The sequence below is a fragment of the Monodelphis domestica genome, chromosome 3 (assembly GCF_027887165.1).
Source record: "Monodelphis domestica isolate mMonDom1 chromosome 3, mMonDom1.pri, whole genome shotgun sequence".
In the NCBI taxonomy this organism is placed as follows: domain Eukaryota; kingdom Metazoa; phylum Chordata; class Mammalia; order Didelphimorphia; family Didelphidae; genus Monodelphis; species Monodelphis domestica.
Window position 1 is genome coordinate 85,083,744 of NC_077229.1, and position 27,803 is coordinate 85,111,546.

Genomic DNA, 27,803 nt, shown 5'->3' on the forward strand with positions numbered 1-27,803 from the left:
GTACTCTAATTCTATCCTCTAAATCTTTGTAAAGCAAATCCCATTACTCTCCCATATGACTTCTCTTTAAGTATATGAAGACAATCACTTCATTCTCCACATTTTCTCTTCTCTAAGCTAAGAATGCTTAATTCCTTCAATTGGTCTTCATATACCCTTCCCCATTCTTTCTCTCTCTTAGAGATCTCCAGATTATGAGTGTCTTTTCTAAATTGTGGTACTTAGAACTGAACACAAAATTTCAAATGTTTTCTGATCATTTCCAAGAACAGCATGATTGTCATCTCCATCATACTAGAAGCTATGACTCTTGTAATACAGGCTAAGTTGTCACTGGATTGTTGACTGCCACAATTCTGCTAACCAATATTGAGTTTAACAATCCACGAAAAGCCACAGAAAATTTTCAAATCATTGTTATCTGGTCAGAATTCTTCTAGCTTGTACTTGTACAGTTGATTTCCTGAATGGTGACACCAGAAACTAACCTTGAAGTGTAACAATCAGTTATCCATTGCCCTCCTCTTGACGATCTCCAGATTATCATTGTTCTTCTTAAACTGTTATCTCAATGTACAAAGTAGGCAGAGAATAAAGGCTAGAACTTGTCTGAGATCCAGAATTTTAAGTTAGCAATGGGGATTAGGATGCCAAGTAGAAAAAAATATTTTGGTCATAGTGAGCACTTTTTTTAAATATATATTTTTAAAATATAATATTATGTGTTAATAAATATTTTTGCAAAAACTTTATTGAAGTTTTTACATCAGTATTCATTAATGATTTTGGTCTATAGTTCTTTCCTCTATTTTATCTCTTACTAGTTTAAGGATTAAAACCATAATTGTCACAAAAAAAGATTTTGGTGAGATGTTCCTTTTCCAGTTGAGAGTAATTTAGGTGTTATAGTTATTCATTTTTCCTTAAGTATTTAAGAGAATTTACCTCTAAATCTACCTAGACCAGTCTAGGGGGATCTTTAGAATTTCTTTTACAGATTTTATAGTATTTCTCTCTGAAATTTTGTTGCTTATGGCATCTGTCTCATGTTCTGTTAATTTGGGAATTTCATACTCTGAAGAAAGAAAATTATACATTTTCTTTAAGTTCTTCCTTTTTCTGTGGCATAAACATTTATAGTGAATTTTTACCAAAAAGGATTCTATTGTGAACCCAACTTCTCTCATGTGAATTCATCTTGTTCATTTTTATTTTTGATAATTTGGTTTCCCATTTTCTTTCTTTTTAGATAAAATAGATTAACTAGAGGTTTGTAGACAATGTTCAATTGTTCAAGTTACAGTTTTTAGTTTTACCATTTATATGTTTTTCTCTTTATTCTGCCTTTCCCCCAATTTTATAGAATCCTTCTATTATGACAATTTTGGATTTATTAATTTGTTGATTCTCTTCTTTTTAAAAGGATGCAATTGGTTCACTAATCTTCTGTTTGCCTATTTTAATAACTGTTTTCATATATATAATTTTCCTCTATGCACCACTTTATCATTATCTCTCAATTTTGGTATTTCATCCTAATCATTCTCTTTTACATGGTTATTAATTGCTTCTTTATTCTTTCTTCAATACAATCATTAATTGGGAAAACATTATTAAGTCACCACTTAGTTTAATGTCTTCCATCCTTATGTTCTCCCAAGCACTTTTAAAAGTTGCATCAAAGTCCAAGGATCATGTGTACAAAGAAGTCTAAATTCATTCAAGAAGGATATACTCAGTTTGATTCATTGTATTTATCAGATTAACATTTTCCAAGCCATAGAACTAAGATCAATGGGAAGAAGTTAATGGAAGAAAGCTTTAAGTTCAATAGAAAAAAGAATTCTTAATAGAAATGTCTAAAATTAAAAGACACTCCTTTGAGGTAGTAATGACTGCTCCATTATTGATACCCCTCAATCCAAGGCTGTTTTTTTTGTAGCATCAGCATTTATCAAGTCTCCCACACTTAAATCTTTTGTGTTATCTTTGAATATTTCTTTTTCTCTCACTTTCCAGACCAAGAACATACCAGTATTAAAAAGATCTCTTGAAAACCTCCCAGATGTGGGTATATCTACACCAAGATATTTTCCTTGAGAGGGCAAGTACGAGAGTTTGGCTGTGGCTATGTGTACACCAGTCTTATGTGGTATAGTTTCACATAGTTACCAACAAATGGCACCAGCAAAAGCCTCTTGGGTGGTTGTGGGAAAATATTTTAGGGATCAGAAGCTGAAGTAGTAGACAGTATGTTTCTGGACCAAAGAAGGAGCCTCCGATTACCTCCTGTCAATAAGGCAAACAGTATGAGCTGAAGCAGAATGAGATGATTCCCTCTTAGGGGAACCATGACTGCTTGTTAGTATTTCTCTGCAAAAGCATTGGAAGCCTCTTTGAGGGGACTCCAGTTCTAGTCATTCAGTTAAACAGTACTGGAATCATCCCTTTCCCTTAAGCCTGACTCTCCCTCCTATATGTCTAGTACAACGATGGTTCTGTCTCCTTTCTTTTGAGTGCAAATAGATATGATACAATTTCTAGTCACAGCTCCCTTTCCGTTTTCATCCAAATCACAGAATTTCAGAATTGGAACCACCTGATATTGAGCCAACCAGCTTTTTATACCTGTACACCACATTTAAGGATAACTCACTATCATCCAAAACAACCCATCCCACTATTTACACAGCTCTTTTAGTAAGGGATTCTTTTGTGAAATCAATTTGTTCCATTGTAACATCTAGTTATTACTACTGGTTCTACATCCCTGTCAGCATTTTTCTCACTGTTAGTCTGATATCTCTTACTTCTAAGTCCCCAAAACATATAATGTTACAGCTGTGAGGAACAATAAAAGAGAAACAATTTACTTTAGATGGGGAAACTGAGGCACAGGGATGGTGCAGTGGCATGCCCCACATCACAAAACAAGAAGCACCCCCAGAACTAATCTGAGAGAACAGGGCTTCTGACTATTGCATCAGAGTGAAATCCTCAAATCCAACAAGAACATTGATCAGAAAGGAAATTTTGCCTTCTCTAGATTATCTGGGAAATCTTACTTAGCTCCCTTTCTCTTCTGAACTGCTCTCTTGTTATTATTCCTCAGTCCACATGCAGTTTATGACTGATTCTTCCTGCCATCTCTCATCTTGCCACAGAACTTAGGAATTCCATCCCACTCTTGTCATCCTTCAATTTATACTAGATGATCATAACCTCCCCACAAGCTACTGCCAGGGCAGTAACTTAAACCATCACCCAGGAACAGTTGTGAGCAGAAAAGCCTGGACATGGTGGAACCTAGATGACTTGATCCTGTGACTTTGGACAAGTCATTTTCCTGCTTTGTGCCTCACAATCCACATCATAAAATAAGCTTTATTAAGCCTACATAGATACTAAAAGCTATTCAGATGCAGAGGATTCAGGGACTGTCTATCCTTCTTTATGCTTATAGGATTAGAACTCAGGTCACTGGATTCTTAGCTGACTTACTGCATCACACTTAAGCCATGAGATCCAAGAGCAATATAAAAACTTATCTTTCTTTTTTCCAAGGTAGGTGGGATCCTATTCATCCCTTCAGTTCCATTTGCTTTTCCCAACCATATATAGAGTCTATGCCTGGTTCCTCATTATACTTTTCTTCCTGACAATCTCCCTATGAATTTCAACCCCTCCTCTAAAATTTCCTATTTTCTCATCTACTTTAAGATCATGGAAAATGGTTTCAGCCTACCCTTGAGTTGTTATTAAGTGAGGGAGTCCTTCCATTCCCTTCCCTATTCCACCCATAGTTCTTGATTCTGTATACCTGTATACCTTGACCCTGATACAAACTCAACCCAGAGTACCATTCAAAGATCTGTATACAGAGAGCATCTAAGGATGATATGAACAGGCCCTACATGGCCCAATACCTTGTCCCTGGAATTAGGGACATAACCCCTCTGTCTATACAAAGCATCCCATTGTAGTATCTGAGCCTTAACAATAGCCAGAAATTACTCCTGCTATCTGGACTATACTTGGTCAAGATGGACTACCACAATATGTCATTTCTCCACTATTGTTAATAAAAAAAAATCTTTCTGAAGTTACTTAAAATGATCAAACAACTTCACAAAGATAATATCATTTGATCCTCACAAAAATATTGTGAAGTCTATGACTTATCATTTATCACTTGTTTATATGGGCATATGACTTGGAGGTTTGGCTTTAAAAGATCACTCTATTGCAAAAATGAAAAATATGGAAATTGGTATCAAGTGAAACATTTGTACAACCCATTGGAATTACCTGTTGGCTCTGGGAGGGGGAAGGGAAGATGGAGGAAAAGAAAATGAATCATGTAAACATGGAAAAATATTTTTAAAAAGTTAAAAATTGAAAAATATGTTATGAAGTCAACAGGAAATGGTTCATTCTTGTTTTGTGGTTAGAAAGGGGAAATAATTAAAACTAGGTCTTATTTCTAGTCAGTAGCAGGGCTAGAAATTGAATATAGTTCTCTTGACTTTGAGTATAGCTCTCATTTTTATCTCTTGTTTCTCTCTTAGAACTGACCCCAGTCCTAGGCTGAATTCTGAACTTTCAAGTAGACTCTAGAATGAGTTAAGATTTGCTGCTCTTTGGATTGGATTAAGTTATGATTTGGACTGAAATGGGTTTGAGAAAATCATCTTGCATTGCTAGAGCAATACAGGTTGTTTCTCTTTTCCTTACTTCCCATCTCCTCTTCTTTCTCTCCACCTCCTAAACACTTACCACCTTCAAGTACTTACTGAGCATCACCAAGTGAATAAGTTTTGCTGCTTCTTTTTCTGTCTCAGAGTGTTGGAAGTTAAAACAAGAAAAGTTGAAGCTTTAGGTACCAGGAAAAAAAGATATATAGCCTCAAGCAAGTGGACTGATATCTCTGGAAAGCAGAAATTGATTCCCTTCTGGTCTGGAATAGCTGGTGTCTATACATGTGGAAGACCAGGAGAAACGCCTTTAATTTCTAGGTTTCCAAGAAGTTGGATTCCCCAAGCTCCTCATTAGAAAAATCTTATAACCCTCTTTCCAATCCCTCAGCAGCTCAGCTTCCTGGGGAACAGGAAATCTTGGAAGAAAACTTCTTAACGGGGGAGGGGGTGGAGGAGGGTGCTGTATAACACTTGGACAATTCTGGACATCTTCAGAAGGAAGACCATTTCCGAGACTAAAGAATCCAATCTGAATAATCTATAACAGAGGTGTCAAACAGCCAAAGAGTGATCAGCAAAATTCCCAGTGTGGCTAGACAGATTAAAATGTAATTGAGAAATGTAAAACATTTAATAAAACAAATAAAAATACAGTAGATCATAAACAATATCTTGTGGGTTTCTAAGTCAATATGCCACAGCAAGGCTATTTATGCATGGTTTAGTGCCCTCCCTCCCTTTTTATTTGACATTACTGCACTTGCTCAGTAAGCATTTGCTTTCTTCCAGCCCACTCCAGTGTTTAAATAGCCTAAGTGCTAGATGGTTTTTGCTTATGTTGAACCAAAATCTGCTTCTTTTGGGCTTCTCATTATTATTGTCTCTAGTTCAGTCTTCTGGGGTTAAGCAGACCAAGTCCAATCTCCCTCTCACATGAAAGCAATTCAAACATCTCAAAGCAGCTGTCATGTCTCCTCCTTCCCCCAAAGTCTTCTCTTCCCTAATATTGGTAGTTCTTTAAACTTATCCTCATATGTCACAATAATGCCTTTTACCATCCTGGTAAATCATAACTTGGAAATAATCCAGCTTGCCAATCTCTTCACTAAAATGGGGGGCCTAGGACTGAATACAGTACCCTGGTTATGATTTAATTAGGGAAGAATAGATTAGAGTATTACCTCCCTAATGTTGGATACTGCCTTTCAGTTCAACCCAAGAGCAAATTAATTTCTTTCCTTCAATAGCACATTAATCTGGGAGTTAATTATAATCTCTAAGAGATTTTAAGGCTAACCCTGCCTTTCCTCCATTGTATTTGTAACATTAAAATTGTGAAATCCAAGTATAAAATTATATATGTATGCCTATTAAATTTAATCTTGTTACACTGGGCTTGATATCCTCACTTTTCAAGCTTTTTCAAAAATTTACTTAAATATTTCATTAAAATTTTAACATTGGATATTAATACAACCAACCAAACTTGCTTAATAATTATATTTAAATTTATTTAGTTTGTATTTCTAGGGCAGAGCCAAGAAGGTGGAATAGAGAAAGCACTTAGCAGAACTTTCCCAAGATTCCTCTCTAAACAACTTTAAAATAACTACTGGAATTAAAAGAGTTGCAGAGACAACAAAAGATCATAGTGTGACATTCTTCCATATCAAGACAAATTAGGAGGTTGAAAAGATAGATAGTTTTTTCATGTTTTTTTTTTCCTCACATAAAAGCTTTATTTTAAATGTTTTAAGGGACTTATCTGTTTAATTTTTAAATCCCTCAACTTTTTGGACTCCAACTTATTTTTTCAGCCCATTTATATTACTCCAATGTCATAAACATACTGGCCTTGCTGTTTCCCCAAAGAAACACCCTTACAGAGACACCCATGCCTGGAATACACTCCTTCCTTACTTCCAACTCATAGAATTCATTACCTGCTGCAAGATGAACTTATGTATTGGCTACTGCATGAAACTTTTTCTGATACTTCCTAATTACTTTTGCCCTCTCTCTCTCTCTCTCTCTCTCTCTCTCTCTCTCTCTCTCTCTCTCTCTCTCTCTCTCTCTCTCTCTCTCTCTCTCTCTCTCTCTCTCTCTCTACTCTGCATTATATTTATCCTATATATTCTCCTATATACACATGTTTCTTGGTAGAATGTAAGTTTCTTGAAATCAAGGGCTGATTCAATTTTGTCTTTGTATCCTTAATGCCTACCATAGTGCCTAGCACACAGTTGGTGTTTAATAAATGATTTTGGATCAGTTATCTTAATATCCCTATAATGTTTACTTAGTATACCAACTGAAACCTGGTCCATGACTTTTCATATACTATTTCTCAGGGAGTATTGTTCCTTGCATTAAAAGAAAATGGAAGCCCCTCCTCCCATATTATTCCTTAAGATGTAGGGTATAGGAATGTTTCCATATATGTAAATATTGGAGCTTTAGAAAATTGAGTAACTGGATTATATTTTATTTGTTCTCGAGTACTTTGACTAGGAAAGGAACTAATATTCAGATAATAAATTTTGATCTTATTAGAAGAAGTGTAACCTACCATTCATCCCTTAAGGTTAAATAATTTTCCCAGGGTCAAATAATAAGAAGTGTCCGTGGACAGATTTGAACCCAGGTCCTCCCAGGCTCATGCCTGGTGCATTATCCACATTCATCTCTAAGGAGAATATAAAGGATATTATATATCATTAGTATGGAACTCATACAGAAATTGAGATTACTAAAATAGACATCTAGATCCCTATGTACTACATCTTGACATAGAAAACCACATATTAATATTATTTCTATGTTATTATATCTTGTTACATTAAAAGCTTCCCAATTCCCTTTAAATCTGATTCAGATTTTATTTGGGAGTATTGTGAGCTGTATGTGGTCTATAGATCACATGTTTGATAACTCTGGTCTACACCTACCTGGAGAATTAGAAGAGATAGGGATAATTCACTAGCACTAAAATTAGACATATAATTGGTAGAATAGGCTACATTTATACACACAGAACTGGAAAGGACATCAAAAATTATCTAATCCAACTTATACTTAAGTAGGAATCCCCTTTTAGATTATTGGATATAATTCTGAAAAAGGAACTTAAAGTTCATTAGTTCATTTCATTATACTGATCAAGAAACTGAGGCCCAAATTGTAGAAGTAACCTGATTAGGGTCAATAAGGAACAGAATTAGAATATGAACCAAATTATTCTGTCTCCAAAGCCAAGTCAATTTCCATGATATTATGTATACATTCAGAGAACTAAGATAGTGGAGTAAGGAATATCTCCAAACCAACCCAAACCCTTCTATGAACAACTACACATAGTAAAAAGGGGGAAATGCCTCAAAATGAAGAAAAGTAGGAGGAAACCAGCTCACAAGGAGAAAGCAGAATAGACCAATATTTGCAATGTTAAGAAACCACCAGAGCAGGGACAAATGTACTACATGTGGTCCAGGAAAAGGTACAGGTAGGACTAGCTCACCCAAACTGGCAAAGAAGAATACTGATGGAACTAGATCAAACAATGGATCCAAGAAGAGTACTAGCCAGAACAACCTACCAAGTACAGCCCAGGAGTGAGTGCAGGCAAGACCAGCACACCCAATATGGCTGGGCAGGATACCAGCAGGACCAACACAACAAGTGCAGCTCAGGAGAAGGTATAGGGGGGAGCATCTTGCCCAGCACAGTTGCAAAGGGTACCAGTTTGACTAGGCCACTGAGAAAAGCTCAGGAGAAGATGCAGGCTGGACCTAACTTGGGCACCTTGGGGAAGAAATACTGTAGGTTTGGGGACTAGACCATTTCCAGAGATATCAAGGGAACTGACAACAGAGAGAACAGAATTCAGCTAGACAAAAGAGCTACAAGCATGCCCATAACAAGTAAGAAAGGCCACACCTAAATCAAGTGCACACTATGGGATCCAAAGACAGCCAAACCCACCCCAAACACCAGAGCAGACTACTCTGCAGGCTCAGAATAATACTCCCTCTACAGCAAAAGCAAGGCAGAACTTCAGAATACAGACAAAGTAACAATAAAAGGAAAAAGGAAACCTGGAAAGATGAGCAAAATAAAAAGGGGAAATATGATCTTAATGAATTACTTTAGTGACAGGGAATATTAGAATGCAAAATTAGAAGAAGATAATAATGCCAAAATGCAAATCTGTGAAGCCTCATATGCAAGAACAAAAGGGTGTCAGGCCTCAAAAGAACCCTGGAAAAACTTGAAAAGAAGTTTAAAAACCAAATAAAAGAAATGACAGATAGATTCAACAGCTTATAAACAATTTTAATTAAGAAAAAACTTCCCTCAAAACTAGAATCAGCCAAATGAAAATGGAAGTTGAAAAAATACTGAAGAAAATAACTCTAAAGACAAAATTGGATCAGATGGAAAAGAAGACTTGAAAATATATTGAGGAAAATAGTTTTTAAAGAGTAAAATTGGCTAAATGGAAAAGGAACCATAAAGCTTAAAGAAGAAAATACCTTCCTAAAAATGAAAATTGGACAAATGGAAGTGAATGGTTTCATAAGAAATCAGAAAAAAATAGAACAAAATCAAAAAATGAAAAAAGAAGAAGAAAATCTGAAATATCTTGCTGGAAAAAGAACTACAATGCTGGAGTCAAGATGGCAGCATAGACGCAGCAAAAGTTCAGACCTCTGAAAACTCTTTCTTACCAATTGCAAACTAAATGCTCCTAGGGGACTGAAAATCAAACCTAACAACAAGACAGAGCCAAGGGACTCTCCTACTGGACTCAGTTAAAAAGGTATCCCACCCAGAAGCAAGAATTCAAGAATGCTGAGGTTTAAGGGGAAGGAAGAGGGTAGGTCCCAGGACCCCTGCCCCCCCACCTAGAGTGCTAAGCCTCCAGTGGCAGCGGGAACCTCTAGGCGGGCAAAGGTGCTGGTCTGTAGGGTGTACCTTGCAGGCAGGACTGTGCCAGGCTCAGACCATCAGAAACAGGCAGTGGGGAAGGAGTTGGAGAGGGAGCACAGAGAGGGCAGCCTGGTCACAGCAGCAGAGACCCTCCCTCCATATTACTCCACCCTTCCAGGAGGTTTTGGACTCAGAGCACATCCAGTCCAATGCAGCTGAACTTAATCCCATCAAACATCTTCAGAGTGCAGGGAAACCCAAGCTCCAACACCCCTCTACCAATAGACTGCTAGACTTTAATCCAATCAAAAGCCTTCAGAGGACAGGGAAGCTCAAACTCCAACACCACTCCACCACAGGCTGCACAGAGAAATCTCCTGACAAACCTCCAAGAAGGAAGACTGACAGAAAACCCCCAAACCAAAAGAAAATGAGAGGAGCAAGAGCATAGACAAATACAGAGAGTAAAGAAGGGGTAAATATGAGCAAACAAGAGAAAAAGAAAAAAGAAATTACAATTGACAGATTCTATACAGGCAATAAACAAAGAGCAAATGGAACAGAGGAGAGGGGATTATCAAACATTTAATCAGAAATCCCAGTAAATTGGATACAGGCTTTGGAAGAACTCAAAATGCAATTCAAAACACAATTAAGAGAGACTGAAGATAATTGGGAAAAGAAATTAAAAACTAAGATACATCATCTGGAAACTAAAAATAGTGTCTTGAAAGCCAAAATCAACCAGCTTGAAAATGAAGCAAAGGAGATGAAAGATGAGGCAAAAGAGATGACAGATGAGGTAAAGAGAATGAAAGATGACCTCCAAAGACAAGCAGACCAGAAGGAGAAGGATGAACAAAAAGCCAGGGATGAAATCCAGTCTTTAAGAACCAGAATACAACTTGAATTAAGTGATTTCACAAGGCAGCAGGACAATATAAAACAAAACCAAATGAATGAAATAATTGAGGAAAATATGAAGCATCTCATTCACAAAATAGAAGATTTAGAAAATTGTTTGAGGAGAGACAATTTAAGAATCATTGGTCCACCAGAAGACCATGACAAAAGAAAAAGCCTGGGCATAACACTACAGGAAATTATCCAAGAAAACTTCCCCGATATTCTAGAACAAAAGGGAAAAGTGGAGATTAAAAGAATCCAAAGATCATCTCCTGTACTTAATCCCCAACTGAGAACATCCTGGAATGTGATAGCCAAATTTAAGAACTATCAGACCAAATAAAAAATATTCCAAGCTGCCAAGAAGAAGTCATTCAGATACCATGAAACCACTGTGAGGATAACACAGGATCTGGATGTATTTACATTAAAGTACCAAAAGGCATGGAATATGATATTCTGAAAAGCAAGGGAACTAGGTCTACAACCAAGAATCAACTACCCAGCAAAACTGACTATATTCTTACAGGGGAACATATCGTTATTCAACAAAATAGAAGAATTCCAAGAATTTGTAAAGGAAAGATCAGACCTGAACAGAAAATTTGATGCCCAAGCACAGAACTTAAGAGAATCATCAAAAGGTCATTTAAAAAAGAGGAAAAAGAGAAAAACAAAACCAAAAAAAAACTTTTTTAAAGAGACTCAATGAGTTAAAATGTTGTGTCCCTATAAGAAAAGTGGTCATTGGTAACTCATAAAAATTGTTATAATCACCTGGGAAGCTAGAAGAATTACACTTAGAGGGAATAGTGACAAACTGTATAGGATGAAATGACAAGACATAAATAGGTATATAGATATATGTATGCATAAATACATATACATGTGTGTTTGTATATTAATATATATATACAACTAGAGCTAAAAAGAGATTAATACTAAAAGAAATGGGAAATGAAACAAAGGGGGGTACATTTATATGTCACACAGAAGCTCATGGTGGGTGGGGGGAGAACATCAATACACTGGAATTCTTTTTTTTTTTATAATATTTTATTTGATCATTTCCAAGCATTATTCATTAAAGACATAGATCATTTTCTTTTCCTCCCCCCACCCCCATAGCCGACGCATGATTCCACTGGGTGTCACATGTGTTCTTGATTTGAATCCATTTCTATGTTGTCAATATTTGCATTAGAGTGTTCGTTTAGAGTCTCTCCTCTGTCATGTCCCCTCAACCGCTGTAGTTAGGCAGTTGCTTTTCCTCGGTGTTTCCACTCCCATAGTTTATCCTTTGCTTATGAATAGTGTTTTTTCTCCTAGATCCCTGCAGATTGTTCCAGGCCATTACACCACCACTAATTGAGAAGTCCATTACATTCAATTATACCACAGTGTATTAGTCTCTGTGTACAATGTTCTCCTGGTTCTGCTCCTCTCGCTATGCATCACTTCCTGGAGGTTGTTCCATTCTCCATGGAATTCCTCCACTTTATTATTCCTTTTAGCACAATAGTATTCCATCACCAACATATACCACAATTTGCTCAGCCATTCCCCAATTGATGGGCATCCCCTCGCTTTCCAGTTTTTGGCCACCACAAAGAGCACAGCTATGAATATTTTTGTACAAGTCTTTTTGTCCATTGTCTCTTTGGGGTACAGACCCAGCAGTGCTATGGCTGGATCAAAGGATAGACATTCTTTTGTCGCCCTTTGGGCATAGTTCCAAATTGCCCTCCAGAATGGTTGGATCAATTCACAACTCCACCAGCAATGAATTAATGTCCCTACTTTGCCACATCCCCTCCAGCAATCATTACTTTCCTTTGCTATCATGCTAGCCAGTCTGCTTGGTGTGAGGTGATACCTCAGAGTTGTTTTGATTTGCATCTCTCTGATTATAAGAGATTTAGAACACTTCTTCATGTGCTTATTAATAGTTTTGATTTCTTTATCTGAGAACTGCCTATCCATGTCCCTTACCCATTTATCAATTGGAGAATGGCTTGATTTTTTGTACAATTGATTTAGCTCTTTATAAATTTGAGTAATTAAACATTTCTCAGAGGTTTCTATGAAGATTTTTTCCCAATTTGTTGTTTCCCTTCTGATTTTAGTTACATTGGTTTTGTTTGTACAAAAGCTTTTTAATTTGATGTAGTCAAAATTATTTACTTTATATTTTGTGATTTTTTTCTATGTCTTGCTTGGTTTTAAAGCCTTTCCCCTCCCATAGGTCTGACATGTATACTATTCTGTGTTTACCCAATTTACTTATGGGTTCCTTCTTTATGTTTAAGTCGTTCACTCATTTTGAATTTATCTTGGTGTAGGGTGTGAGGTGTTGATCTATTCCTAATCTCTCCAATACTGTCTTCCAATTTTCCCAGCAGTTTTTATCGAATAGTGGATTTTTGTCCCAAAAGCTGGGATCTTTGGGTTTATCATATACTGTTTTGCTGAGGTCGCTTTCCCCCAGTCTATTCCACTGATCTTCCTTTCTGTTTCTTAGCCAGTACCAAATTGTTTTGATGACTGCTGCTTTGTAATATAGTTTAAGGTCTGGGACTGCAAGGCCCCCATCATATGTGTTTTTTTTTCATTATTTCCCTGGATATCCTTGATCTTTTGTTATTCCAAATGAATTTTGTAATGGTTTTTTCTAAATCAGTAAAGAAATATTTTGGGAGTTCAATGGGTATGGCACTAAATAGATAAATAAGTTTGGGTAGGATGGTCATTTTTATTATATTGGCTCATCCTATACATGAGCAGTTAATGTTTTTCCAATTGTTCAAGTCTAGTTTTAGTTGTGTGGAGAGTGTTTTGTAGTTGTGTTCATATAGTTCCTGTGTTTGTCTTGGGAGATAGATTCCTAGGTATTTTATTTTGTCTAAGGTGATTTTGAATGGGATTTCTCTTTCTAGTTTTTGCTGCTGAGCTGTGTTGGAGATATATAGAAATGCTCATGTCTTATGTGGGTTTATTTTGTATCCTGCAACTTTGCTAAAGTTGTTGATTATTTCGACTAGCTTTTTGGTTGAATCTGTAGGATTCTTTAAGTAGACCATCATGTCATCTGCAAAGAGTGATAACTTGGTCTCCTCCTTGCCTATTTTGATGCCTTCAATTCCTTTATCTTCTCTAATTGCTACTGCTAGTGTTTCTAGTACAATGTCAAATAGTAGAGGTGATAATGGGCATCCTTGTTTCACTCCTGATCTTATTGGGAATGCATCTAGTTTATCCCCATTGCAGATGAAATACACTGGAATTCTAAAGAGGTTGGAGATAGGAAATATTCAACTCTTACATGCATTGAAATTGACCCAAAGAGGGAAGAACCATCCAATCCATTGGAGCAGAGAACAGATTTTCGCCCTATAGGGGAGTAGAAGGATAACAAACGGACTGGTGGGGAGGGAAGCAGTACAAGAGAGGGAGAGGGTGGGGGATAGTTTTAAAAAGACTACAAAGAAAATAAGGGGTGAATGAGAAGTGAGGGTGGTAGAAAGGGAAGTAAAATAAGGGTGGGAATTATGGGGACTGATTAAGAACAAACATTGGTTTAGAAGTAAATAGTGAAAGAAGAAAAGGAAGGACTAGGAGTAGAAATCAAAATGCTAGGAAATACACAGCTGGTAGTCATAAATCTGAATGTGAGTGGAATGAACTCACCCATAAAAAGCAAGTGAATAGCAGAGTGGATTAGAATCCAAACCCTACCACATGCTGTCTGCAAGAAACACACATGAGGAAGGTACATAGGCATAGGGTGAAAGCAAGAGGATGGAGCCAAATCTATTGGACATCAACTGATAAAAAAAAAGGCAGGGAGAGACTTCCGGGTAAGCATGGTGGCTGTCTATACATGAGACACTTCCTCTCCCCAGCACCCGATGAAATAGACTACTTCAAAAGAACATAAAAACCATCTTCAAAAGAATGGAGGGACTCAACAGTAAGGTGCATTATTGAAGGTATGTGGGATTTGAGCATTTTCACACTATGAGAGAGAGAAAAAGCTCCCAACCAAAAGTGAGCCGATCTACCCTCCCCCACCCCACATACAGAGCCAGAGTCATAGCCAGCACTCACCAGAAACAACGAGTGAGTGAGGGACACCTGTGGAGTGAGCAAGGGGCACCTCTAGGTCCTTGTGAGCTGACTAGGACTGCCGGGGATCTACCGCTGAGAGCAGTTACACCGGAAACCTCTGCACACTGGGGAACACAGACCACTGGTGCTCTAGCAAACATCAGAAGCTGCAGAGATTCCAGAGCTTGCCTCAGGCAAAAGCCATGCTCCTTAACTCCATAAACAGATAACCTGCTCATCTCACTCAGATTTCTGACTAAAATGGGAAGGAAAAACCACCATAGGGATGGCTCATTGTGCCTAGGACTAACAGACACCCTCAAAGAAAAACAGGAAGAAGACATTAGCCCTTGAAAATTTTTTCAGAGGGAAAATCCAGTCTACAGAGGAAAAAGAGGATGAAATTGAAACAAAAAGAAGGGAAGAGTCAAAATCATGATATCTGACAAAGCCGAAGTAAAAATAAATCTAGTCAAAAGAGATAGGGAAGGTAAATCCAATAAAAGGAAATGAGGAAATATCAGTACTCAACATGTATGTGCCAAATAACATTTCTAAAGAAAAAACTGGTGGAGCTCAAGGATGAAATAGATAGAAAAACTATTTTAGTGGGAGACCTGAACCTTGCTCTATCTGAAATAGTTAAATCAAACCAAAAAATAAGTACAAAATATGTAAGAGAAGTGAATGAAATCTTAGAAAAATTAGAGTTAATAGATATGTGGAGAAAAATAAATAGGGACAAAAAGGAATACACCTTTTCAGCATCACATGGTAAAATCACAAAAATTGACCATGTATTAGGGCTTAAAAACATTGCAAACAAGTACAAAAGAGCAGAAATAATAAATGCAAGCTTCTCAGATCACAATGCAATGAAAATAGTAATTAGTAAGGGTATGTGGAGAGGTAAATCAAAAATTAATTGGAAATTAAACAATATAATTCTCCAAAACTGGTTAGTTAAAGAACAAATCATAGAAACAATAATTTAATTGAAGAAAATGACAATGATGAGACATCCTTTTAAAACTATGGGATGCAGCCAAAACAGTACTCAGGGTGACATTTATGCAAAAAGACTCCTGCAAGTCACCAGAAGGGTTATTCACTATAACCAGGTAGGATTCATACCAGGAATGTAAGGATGGTTCAATATTAAGAAAACCATCCACATAATTGACCATATTAACAAGCAAACTGACAAAAATCACATAATTATCTCAATAAATGGAAAAAAAGGCTTTGATAAAATACAACACCCATTCCTATTGAAAATGCTAGAAAGGATAGTAATAGAAGGGTCTTTCCTAAAAATAATATATAGTATATATCTAAAACCATCAGCAAACATCATCTGCAATGGGGATAAACAACTAGAAGCCTTCCCAAAAAGATCAGGAGTGAAACAAGGATGCCCATGATCACCTATATTATTTAATATTGTCCTAGAAACATTAGCAGTAGCAATTAGAGAAGAAAAAGAAAGTGAAGGGATTAAAGTTGGAAATGAGAAGACCAAGCTATAACTCTGCAGATGAAAGGATGGTCTACTTAAAGAATCCTAGCGAATCAACCAAAAAAATAGTTGAAATAATCAACAACTTTAGCAGAGTTGCAGCATACAAAATAAACCTGCATAAGTCATCAGCATTTCTGTATATATCCAACCCATTTCAGCAGCAAGAATTAGAAAGAGAAATTCAATTTAAAATCGCCCTAGACAATATAAAATGCTTAGGAGTCAATCTGCCGAGACAAACACAGGAACTATATGAACACAACTACAAAACACTCTCCACACAATTAAAACTCGACCTAAACAATTGGAAAAACATTGATTGCTCATCGGTAGGATGACCTAACATAATAAAAATTACAATCCTGTCCAAATCAATTTACTTAATTTAGTGCCATACCCATTGAATTACCAAAAAACTTTTTTTACTGAATTAGAAAAAACCATAACAAAGTTCATTTGGAAGAACAAAAGATCAAGGATATCGAGGGAAATCTTGAAAAAAAATGGAAAGGAAGGAGGACTTCCAGTCCCAGATCTCAAACTATACTATAAAGCAGTGGTCATCAAAACAATTTGGTACTGGCTGAAACAGAAAGTAGGATCAGTAGAAATAGACTTGGGGTAAATGACCTCAGCAAGACAGTATATGATAAGCCCAAAGATCCCAGGGTTTGGGAACAAAACCCACTATTTGATAAAAACTGCTGGGAAAATTGGAAGGCGGTATGGGAGAGACTAGGTTTGGATCAACATCTCACACCCTACACCAAGATAAACTCAGAATGGGTGAATGACCTGAATATAAAGAAGTGAAGTATAAGCAAATTAGGTGAACACAGAATGGTATACTTGTCAGATCTTTGGGGAAGGAAAGACTTTAAAACCAAGCAAGAGCTAGAAAAAAAATCACAAAACGTAAAATCAATAATTTAGATTACATCAAATTAAAAAGGTTTTGTAGTAGTAGTAGTCTCTCAGTAACCGAGGATGACGATTGTCTTTGTGCGTTTTCATCTATGATAGATGAGTGTGCACAAAGACACTTGTGCGTGAAGGATATTTAAGTGGAAAAGTTGATGCACAGAGACAGTCTCACCCTCTCGGCGTTGGAAGCCTGGGTCCATTGGCATGAAAAGTCATTACACCTGGAGACTTCCTCAGCTGCATTGGATGGCTGTATTGTCTTTTGTGCTCTAACACGCTCTAAGCACTCCACAGTGCTTTGAACCTTCTTATTGGTTTCTTCCTTCTGTTCGGCCAAAGCAGTCTTCACATGCTGGGTGAGCAAAGCTTTAGTTCACCAGAGGTCTATGACCCGATGGCTACTCTCACAAGGTTTAGCCAGCCTGTTGAAGCCGTTGCCCCGGGGTGTGGCCGCTGCCGCATGCTAGCAGCTACTAGGAGCCACAAGTGAGAATTGGGTGTCAGGTGAGGGTCAGAGGCTGGAGAGCTGCCCTAGGAGGGCACGACAAGCCCTCCATACCAGAGATACTACCCCTCCCTGAACACCCCATACAATGAAGAAATCTATACAAAAATGTCATATATATACTAAATACTGCTAATGTTATTATGCTGTTATTTCACAATGAAATAAATAGTAATTTAAATGATGTCTAAATTTACCAAGAGGAAAATATGTCTATAAAAAGGTTTTGTACAACAAAACGAATGCATCCAAAATTAGAAGGGAAGCAACAAATTGCGAAACAATCTTCATTACAAAAACTTTTGACAAAGGTCTAATTACTCAAATTTATGAAGAGCTAAACCAATTGTACAAAAAACCAAGCCATTCTGCAATTGATAAATGGGCAAGAGACATGAATAGGCAATTTTCAGTTAAAGAAATCAAAACTATTAATAAGCACATGAAAAAGTGTTCTAAATCTCTGATAATCAGAGAAATGCAAATCAGAACAACTCTGAGGTATCATATCACACCTGGCAGATTGGCTAACATGACAGCAAAGAAAAAGTAATGAATACTGGAGAGGATGTGGCAAAGTTGGAACATTAATACATTGCTGGTGGAATTGTGAATTGATCCAATCATTCTGGTGGGCAATTTGGAACTATGCCCAAAGGACACTAAAAGACTGTCCGCCCTTTGATCCAGCCATAGCACTGCTCGGTTTGTACCCCAAAGAGATAATATGGAAAAAGATATATACACTTATATTCATAGCTGCGCTCTTTGTGGTGGCAAAAAAATCTGGAAAGCGAGGGGATGCCCTTCAATTGGGGAATGGCTGAGCAAATTGTGGTATATGTTGGTGATGGAATACTACTGGGCTCAAAGGAATAATAAAGTGGAGGAAATCCATGGAGACTGGAACAACCTCCAGGAAGTGATGCAGAGCAAAAGGAGCAGAACCAGGAGAACTTTGTACACAGACACTGATAGACTGTGGTACAATCGAATGTAATAGACTTCTCCACTAGTGTCAATGCAGTGTCCCTGAACAATATGCAGGGATTTGTGAGAAAAAAAGAAACACTATCCACCAGCAGAGGACAAACTGTGGGAGTGAAAACACTGAGGAAAGGCTACTGCTTGAATACAGGGGTTGAGAGAATATGATTGAGGAGAGACTCTAAATGAACACCCTAATGCAAATACCAACAACATGAAATGGGTTCAGATCAAGGATACATGTGATACCCAATGAAATTGTGCATCAGCTAGAGTGGTGGCAGGATGAAAAGAAAATGATCTTTGTTTCCAATGAATAATATTTGAAAATGATCAAATAAAATAATGTTTAAATCTTGAAAACAAAGAGCTGGAAAGACCTACATGAACCGATACAGAGTGAAATGAACAGAATCAGGAAAACACCATACACAGAATATTATGGAACAATCAAATGTGATGAACTTTGCTACTAACAGCAATGCAACAATCCAGAACAATTTGAGGGAGCTATGAAAAAGAATTCTCTCCAACTTCAGAGGATAAATGCAGATAAAAATATATGATTTATCATTTGTGTTTTTCTATACATGTTTGGGGGTGTTGATTTTATAAGATTATTCACTTAAAAATGATAAACATGGAATTTTTTTGCCTGATAATACAGATATAATCCAGATTGAATTACTGCCAGCTCCTGGAGTGGGGAGGAAAATTTGGATGATATAATTTCAGAAAACTCATGTGGAAATTTGTTGTTAAAATTATAAACAATTTAAATTAAGAAACAAAAAAGATTTTCCCTAGTTTCTGGACTATAGTTGGCTGGATGGATTGGCTACAATGAATTAATATCTCTGCTCTTATGAGAAAGTTAAACTATATCTTTCTGAAATGATTTAAGTTTATGTACTGTTAAGGGTCACAAATGTAGCTGCTTGACTCTTTTTGGTTCAAGATTTGCTCCAACAATAAGACATATTTCCCCACAGTATTTTTAGGTAAAAAAGTTAAAAATATGTTTGTTATTATTATGCAAAAATCCAGCCATTTAGTTTGCAAACAAAAACACAAATGAATATATAGAGGAAAGCAATACCAGTAATAATGAATAATAAATAAATAAGTAATGAAATTAATTTTTTGGAAGGCAAATGTAAGACCAGAAATTTATTTCTATCAAATGTCATCTAATCAGATTCATTTCAACATTATAGCTGGTCAAAATCCTTTTTAAAAAGACACCTTAAATATTTGATTAAAATCTCAGTGTGGATATATAATGGACAAGTCAGATCCACTGAGGAAAGTAACTATGCTTGCTTGCAATTGCTGGCAAGGTCCCAATTGCTCACAGAAAGGCACTGCTGCTCTCAGCTGAAGGTCATCATTAAAGTCTGAGTCCCTCTTCCCTCATACTCTGAAGAGCAAAGAGGTCTTTGTAATACCATGATTGAAAGTACCAAAACTTCCCCAAGTTATGCAGAAGAGATTAAGCTTTCTCAACTTCCTTATGTCTGTAATATCACCCCAATAACATTCTTAAATGAAGTCATTTTCATAAACTTTATCCTGTGGGAATGTCACTCCCTCCCCAAGAATGATGTAATGCTTAGTATTTTACTCTCCATTAAAAATCTTTCTCTTGTCACTTCCAGGTAAGCATGGCAGCCAGCTAAACATGGCTTACTCACTCTCCCCAACACACGGACATACACCAATAAGGATCACCCCAAAAGACCTTAAGAATCTATATCAGAGGAGCGCAGGAGCTGTAGAGCAGGGACCAGCACTGAAGGTACTTAGGATCGAGGCTTTACCAGCCTCTAAGAGGGGGAAAGGGCTTCCACCCAAAGGCAAACATGAGCAGATCCAGCCTGTCCTACCCCTACCAGAGCTGGGGCCAGTCCACGCCAAGAAGAATGAGCAAGGGGCACCTCTGAAGCAAGGAGAAGGTACTTCTGTGCCCTTGTGAGTTGATTAGGACAGCAGGGGAACTTCCCCATGAAGGCACCTAGATAGAAAAAACTCAAAATGTGAGAGAGAGCAGACTTTAGGTGCCCAGAGCCAGCATGCCTCCCGGAGCAGGGAGTGAGACAGGAGTCCCTCTGGAATGAACAGGGAGCGTTTTTTGGGATCCTTGGGAATTAACCAGGTCTGATGGGGACCCACCCCCAAAAGTAACTAAACCGGAAAACCAGGTGGGCAAGAGAGAGCAGACACTGAGCAACCCCTGGAGGAAGGCACTGAGAAAAGCCGCAAAGGACTAAGAAAACCCTAAACCCTGCTCATTAACTCCATACACACACACACACACACACACACACACACACACACACACACACACACACCTGCTCAGTATACTCTGATTTCTGACTAAAGAGGGACCTGAAAACATCCAGAAAATATGGCTGTGCATAGGAGCCTCAAAATTCCAGCAAGAAATCAAAAAAAGAAGACTGTCACCCTCAAAACTTTTTATGGAGGAAAAACCCAGGATACAGAGGAAATACTTGACGAAAGTCAAACAAAGGCAAAACCGAAAAAAAAAAAGAAAATTGTCCACAAGCCCTGGAAGAGTCTTAAATAGAGCTTATCATAAGAAAGATGGAAGCCCTCTGGAATGAGAAGTGGGAAATGGTTCAAAAAGAAAACTAACAAATTATATTAGAGAACCAAAAAATTACAGCCGAATGCCAAAAGATCAAAGCAGAAAACCAAGGCTTAAGGACCAGAATTGAGTATCTGGAAACCAATGATCTTGCAAAACAGCAAGAATCAATAAAGCAAACTCAAAAAATAAATGAATTAGAAGGAAACATAAAATATATCACTGACAAGGTGACAGAGCAGGAAAACAGAGGAAGGAGAGACAACCTGAAAATCATTGGTCTACCTGAAAAACCAGAGATTAACAAAAACCTCTATGCCACACTACAAGAAATCATCAAAGAGATTTGTCCAAATATTCTCAAACAAGGGGGGGAAATAGAAATAGAAAGGGTTCATAGTACACCCTCTATACTAAATCCCCAAAAGACAACCCCTAGGAACGTAATCGCCAAATTCAAGAGCTTCCAAGCTAAGGAAAAAATCTTACAAGAAGCCAAAAAGAGGAACTTCATATACAGAGGAGCACCAATACGAATTACACAAGACTTTGTAGCAAACACTCTAAGAGACCACAAAGCCTGAAACACAGTATTCAGAAAGACAAGAGAACTGGGTCTTCAACCAAGAATTAGCTACCCATCAAAACTGGCTATATACTTCCAGGGGAAAGTATGGGCATTTAACAAAATAGAAGATTTCCAAGAATTTGCAAAGAAAAGGCCAGAACTCAGTGGAAAGTTTGACATCCAAACACAAAGAGCAAGAGAAACTCGAAAAGGTAAATATGAAAGAAAGGGAAAAGGGAAAAAAGTGTTTTTTTTTCTTTTATTCAAACTCTCTTCTATAAGATCTACAATTAGATCAAATTATATATACTAACATATGGGGGAAATGTTATGTGTAATGTTCACAAATTGTATGCAATAATAGAGAAACCAGGAGAATTGCTCATAGAGAAAGATTGGGATATTAAATGATTTGGAGGTGGGGGAAAACAAAAAGAAAGATAATGGGAGGAATCAATGAGGGTACTAAGACATACTTGAAGAAATAGAAATAAATAGAATAATCTTGGTCACACAAAGATACACATGGGAAGGGGAGGGGAAGGACTCTCTTATAAGAAGGAGAGGGAAAAAGTGTGCTAATTAGTATTACTTAAAACTCACTCTCAGTGAAATAAACTCTGAGAGGGAAGAGCATCTAGATCCATTGGGATCTTGAATTCTATCATATCTAACAGGGCAAGGGAGGGGGGAAACTAAGGGGGGCTAGGGGGAGGGAGTACAAAAAGGGAGGGAAGGAGAGGGGGGAGGGAAAGGGAAGAGGGAGGGGCCAGAAAGGGAAGCATAAAAAGGGAGGGGACCAGGGGGACTGATTTTTAAAAGGTTATGGTAAAAGAAGAAAGGTCAGAATTAGGGGAGGAGATAAAAATGCTCGGGAATTCACAAATGACAATCATAACATTGAACGTGAATGGGATGAACTCACCCATAAAATGTAGATGAATAACAGAATGGATTAGAATTAAAAACCCTACCATATGTTGTCTTCAAAGAAACACCCATGAGGAGGGTAGACACTCACAAGGTCAGAATTAAAGGAGGAGTAAGACCTATTGGACCTCAACTGACAGTAAGAAGGCAGGAGTAGCAATCATGATATTTGACAAAGCCAAAGCAAAAATAGACCTGATTAAAAGGGATAGGGAAGGTAAATACATCATGATAAAAGGGAATAGAGACAATGAGGAAATTTCACTAATCAACATGTATGCACCAAATGGTATATAGCACCCAAATTTCTAATGGAGAAAGTACTAGAATTGAAGGAGGAAATAGATGATAAAACTATACTAGTGGGAGATCTGAACCGACTATCAAATTTAGATAAATCAAATCAAAAAATAAATAAAAAAGAGGTAAAAGACGTGAATGAAATCTTAGAAAAATTAGAGTTAATAGACATATGAAGAAAAATAAATAGGTACAAAACGGAATACACCTTTTCAGCAGCACATGGCACATTCACAAAGATTTACCATTTACTAGGTCATAAAAACATGGCATACAAATGCAGAAAAGCAGAATTAATTAATGCAACCTTCTTAGATTATAAGGCAATAAAAATAATGATCAGTAAGGGTACATGGAGAGCAAAATAAAAAATTAATAGGAAATTAAATAATATGATGCTCCAAAATCGGTTAGAGAACAAATCATAGAAACAATTAATAATTTCATTGAAGAAAATGACAATAGTGAGACATTCTTTCAAACCTTATAGGATGCAGCCAAAGCAGTACTCAGAGGAAAATTCATATCCCTGAGTGCACACATTAACAAATTAGGAAAGGCAGAGATGAATGAATTGGAAATGCAAATCAAAAAACTTGAAAGCGAACAAATTAAAACCCCCCCAAAAGAAAAACAAATTAGAAATGCTAAAAATTAAGGGAGAAATTAATAAAATTGAAAGTGATAGAACTATTGAACTAATAAATAAGACAAGAAGCTGGTACTTTGAAAAAAACAAACAAAATAGACAAAGTACTGGTCAATCTAATTAAATAAAGGAGAGAAGAAAGGCAAATTAGCAGTATCTCAGATGAAAAGGTGGAACTTACCTCCAATGAAGATGAAATTAAGGCAATCATTAAAAACTACTTTGCCCAATTATATGGCAATAAATAAAACAATCTAGGCGATATGGACGAATATTTACAAAAATACAAATTCCCTAGACTAACAGAAGAAGAAATAGAATTCTTAAATAATCCCATATTAGAAAAAGAAATCCAACAGTCCATCAAAGTACTCACTAAGAAAAAACCACCAGGTCGGGATGGATTCACAAATGAATACTATCAAACATTCAAAGAACAGCTAATCCCAATATTATACAAACTATTTGATATAATAAGAAAAGAGGGAGTTCTACCAAATTCCTTTTATGACACAAACATGGTACTGATCCCAAAGCCAGGCAGGTCAAAAACGGAGAAAGAAAACTATCGACCAATATCCATAATTAACATAGATGCAAAAATCTTAAACAGGATACTAGCAAAAATACTTTAGCAAGTGATCAGGAGGGTCATTCATTATGATCAAGTAGGATTTATACCAGGAATGCAGGGCTGGTTCAATATTAGGAAAACCATCCACATAATTGACCATATCAACAAGCAAACGAACAAAAATCACATGATTATCTCAATAGATACAGAAAAAGCCTTTAACAACATACAACACCCATTCCTATTAAAAAAAAAACATTAGAAAGCATAGGAATAGAAGGGTCGTTCCTAAAAACAATAAACAGTATATATCTAAAAAAATCAGCCAACATCATCTGCAATGGGGATAAACTAGATGCATTCCCAATAAGATCAGAGGTAAAACAAGGAGGCCCATTATCACCTCTATTAATTAACATTGTACTAGAAACATTAGCAGTAGCAATTAGAGAAGAAAAAGAAATTGAAAGCATTAAAATAGGCAATGAGGAGATCAAGCTCTCACTCTTTGTGGATGATATGATGGTCTACTTAAAGATTCCTAGAGATTCAACCAAAAAGCTAGTCGAAATAATCAACAACTTTAGCAAAGTTGCAGGATACAAAATAGACCCACATAAGTCATCAGCATTTCTATATATTTCCAACACATCTCAGCAGCAAGAATTAGCAAGAGAAATTCCATTTAAAATCACCCTAGAAAATATAAAATACTTAGGAATCTATCTTCCAAGACATATAGGAACTATATGAACACAACTACAAAACACTCTTCATACAACTAAAATTAGACTTGAGCAATTCGAAAAACATTAACTGCTGATGGGTAGGATGAGCCAATATAATAAAAATGACCATCCTACCCAAACTTATCTATTTAGTGCCATACCCATTGAACTTCCAAAAAAAAATTTTACTGAATTAACAAAGCTAATTTGGAAGAACAAAAGATCAAGGATATCCAGGGAAATAATGGGGGGGAAAATACAAAGGAAGGTGGCCTTGCAGTCCCAGATCTCAAACTATACTATAAAGCAGTGGTCATCAAAACAATTTGGTGCTGGCTAAGAGACAGAAAGGAGGACCAATGGAATTGACTTGGAGTAAGTCATCCCAGCAAGACAGATTGGGGCAAAAATCCACTATTTGACAAAAATTACTGGGGAAACTGGAAGACAGTGTGGGAGAGAATAGGTTTGGATCAACACCTCACACCCTACACCAAGATAAACTCAGAATGGGTGAATGACTTGAACATAAAGAAGGAAACTATAAGCAAACTAGGTGAACACAGAATAGTATACATGTCAGACCTGTGGGAAGGGAAAGACTTTAAAACCAAGTGAGACATAGAAAGAGTGAGAAAATGTAAAATAACAATTTTGATTACATCAAATTAAAAAGGTTTTATACAAAGAAAAGCAATGTAACCAAAATTAGAAGGGAAGTAACAAATTGGGAAACAATCTTCATAACAAAAACCTCTGACAAAGCTCTAATTACTCAAATCTATACAGAGCTAAATCAATTGCACAAAAAATCAAGCCATTCTCCAATCGATAAATGGGCAAGAGACATGAATAGGCAGTTTTCAGCCAAAGGAATCAAAACTATTAATAAGCACATGAAAAAAGTTCTCTAAATCTCTGATAATCAGAGAGATGCAAATCAAAACAACTCTGAGGTATCACCTCACACCTAGAAGATTGGCTAACATGACAGCAAAGGAAATCAATGAATGTTGGAGGGAATGTGGCAAAGTTAGGACATTAATTCATTGCTGGTGGAGTTGTGAATTGATCCAACCATTCTGGAGGGCAAATTGGAACTATGCCCAAAGGGCGATAAAAGATTGTCTGTCCTTTGATCCAGCCATAACCCTGCTGGGTTTGTACCCTAAAGATATAATCAGGAAAAAGGCTTGTACAAGAATATGCATAGCTGTGCTCTTTGTGGTGGCCAAAATTTGGAAAATGAGGGGATGCCCTTCAATTGGGGAATGGCTGAACAAATTGTTGTACATGTTGGTGATGGAATACTATTGTGCTAAAAGGAATAATAAAGTGGAGGAATTCCATAGAGACTGGAACAACCTCCAGGAAGTGATGCAGAGAGAAAGGAGCAGAACCAGGAAAACATTGTACACAGAGACTGATACACTGTGGTTCAATCGAATGTAATGGACTTCTCCATTAGTGTCAATGTGATGTCTCTGAACAATCTGCAGGGGTCTAGGGGGAAAAACACTATCCACAAGCTGAGCACAAACTGTGGGAGTAAAAATACCGAGGAAAAGCAACTGCTTGACTACAGTTGTTGAGGGGATATGATTGAGGAGAGACTCTAAATGAACACCCTAATGCAAATAACAAAAACATGGAAATGGGTTCGAATCTAGGACACATGTGATACCCAGTGGAAATGCGCGTCGGCTATGGGAGGGTTGGTGGGAGGGAGGGTGGAAAAGAAAATGATCTTTTTTCTAATGAATAATGTTTGGAAATGACCAAATAAAATAATGTTTAAAAGGAAAAAAAAGAAAAAAAAAGATCAATTTTTGAAAGACTTAAGCTACTCTCAACAATATTATGATCCTGGACAATTCTGAAAGACATGGCAAAGAATACTATCTACCTCTAAAGAAAGAACTGTTGGAATCAGAACACAAAACAAAGTATATTATTTTTCACTTTAGTTTATTTACAGGGGTTATTTAGGAGGTTTGGGATTTATATGAGTAATGTCATTGGATCTTATAATTTCAGAAAATAGATGTTAGTAGTTGTTATTACATGTCATTGGGGAAATAAAATATTTTCAAAAAAATTTTTAATTAAAAAAATAAAAATAAATCTTTTTCTTTGTCACAATAAATGAAGACCATAGCCCCCAATCATTGTGCTATGATTTTTCTGCTCGGTTTCTCTCGAAAGGCATGCTGGCCCCATCTTCCCTGTCCTTCTCCTTATCTTACTCTTTCTCTCTAACTGTTAGTCTCCCTAACAGGCTAACTCCATCTCCATGGCTACAGGGCCCTCAGATCCAGTCACTCATTACTTGACTCTAACATGTGGTACCCAAAGATACCCTTTGAGTAAAGATAGGGAGTAGATTATTTGGCCTACCCATCAGGGGAACTCTCTTTGGAGTCTTCCTGGTGCAGGAGACCAGAAGTGGCATTTCTGTCTGCCCACTTTTTTTTATCAGGAATACCACAAAGAGTTAAAAAACTTACCCTTAGAATGGGGTCTGTAGGACCCCTAGAGGTACAACATTCCTTTCTTTTGATGCCTGACTCCCCTTTAAAGGTCTAATTACTCAAATCTATAAAGAGCTAAACCAATTGTACAAAAAATCAAGACATTCTCCAATTGATAAATGGGAAGGGACATGAATAGGCAGTTTTCAGCCAAAGAAATCAAAACTATTAATAAGCACATGAAAAGGTGCTCTAAATCTCTTATAAGCAGAGAGATGTAAACCAAAATATCTTTGGAAGAATGGAGGGACTCTCCAGTATGCCATAGCAATGAAGGTACATGGGGAGTGAACATTTCCACACTTAAAGAAGGAGGAAAAGCTTGCACAAAAACA

The 27,803-nt window shown here is 36.9% G+C and overlaps 2 protein-coding genes across 2 annotated transcripts in view; one reads left to right on the top strand and one right to left on the bottom strand.

Annotated features, from left to right (window-relative positions):
* The window catches only part of LOC100013358 (olfactory receptor 7D4), a 298,110-nt gene that overhangs the window by 237,413 nt on the left and 32,894 nt on the right, over positions 1 to 27,803 (top strand). The gene's annotated exons all lie outside the window — the stretch shown is intronic.
* The window catches only part of LOC107648915 (putative olfactory receptor 7A2), a 121,262-nt gene that overhangs the window by 1,600 nt on the left and 91,859 nt on the right, over positions 1 to 27,803 (bottom strand). The window lies entirely within an intron of this gene.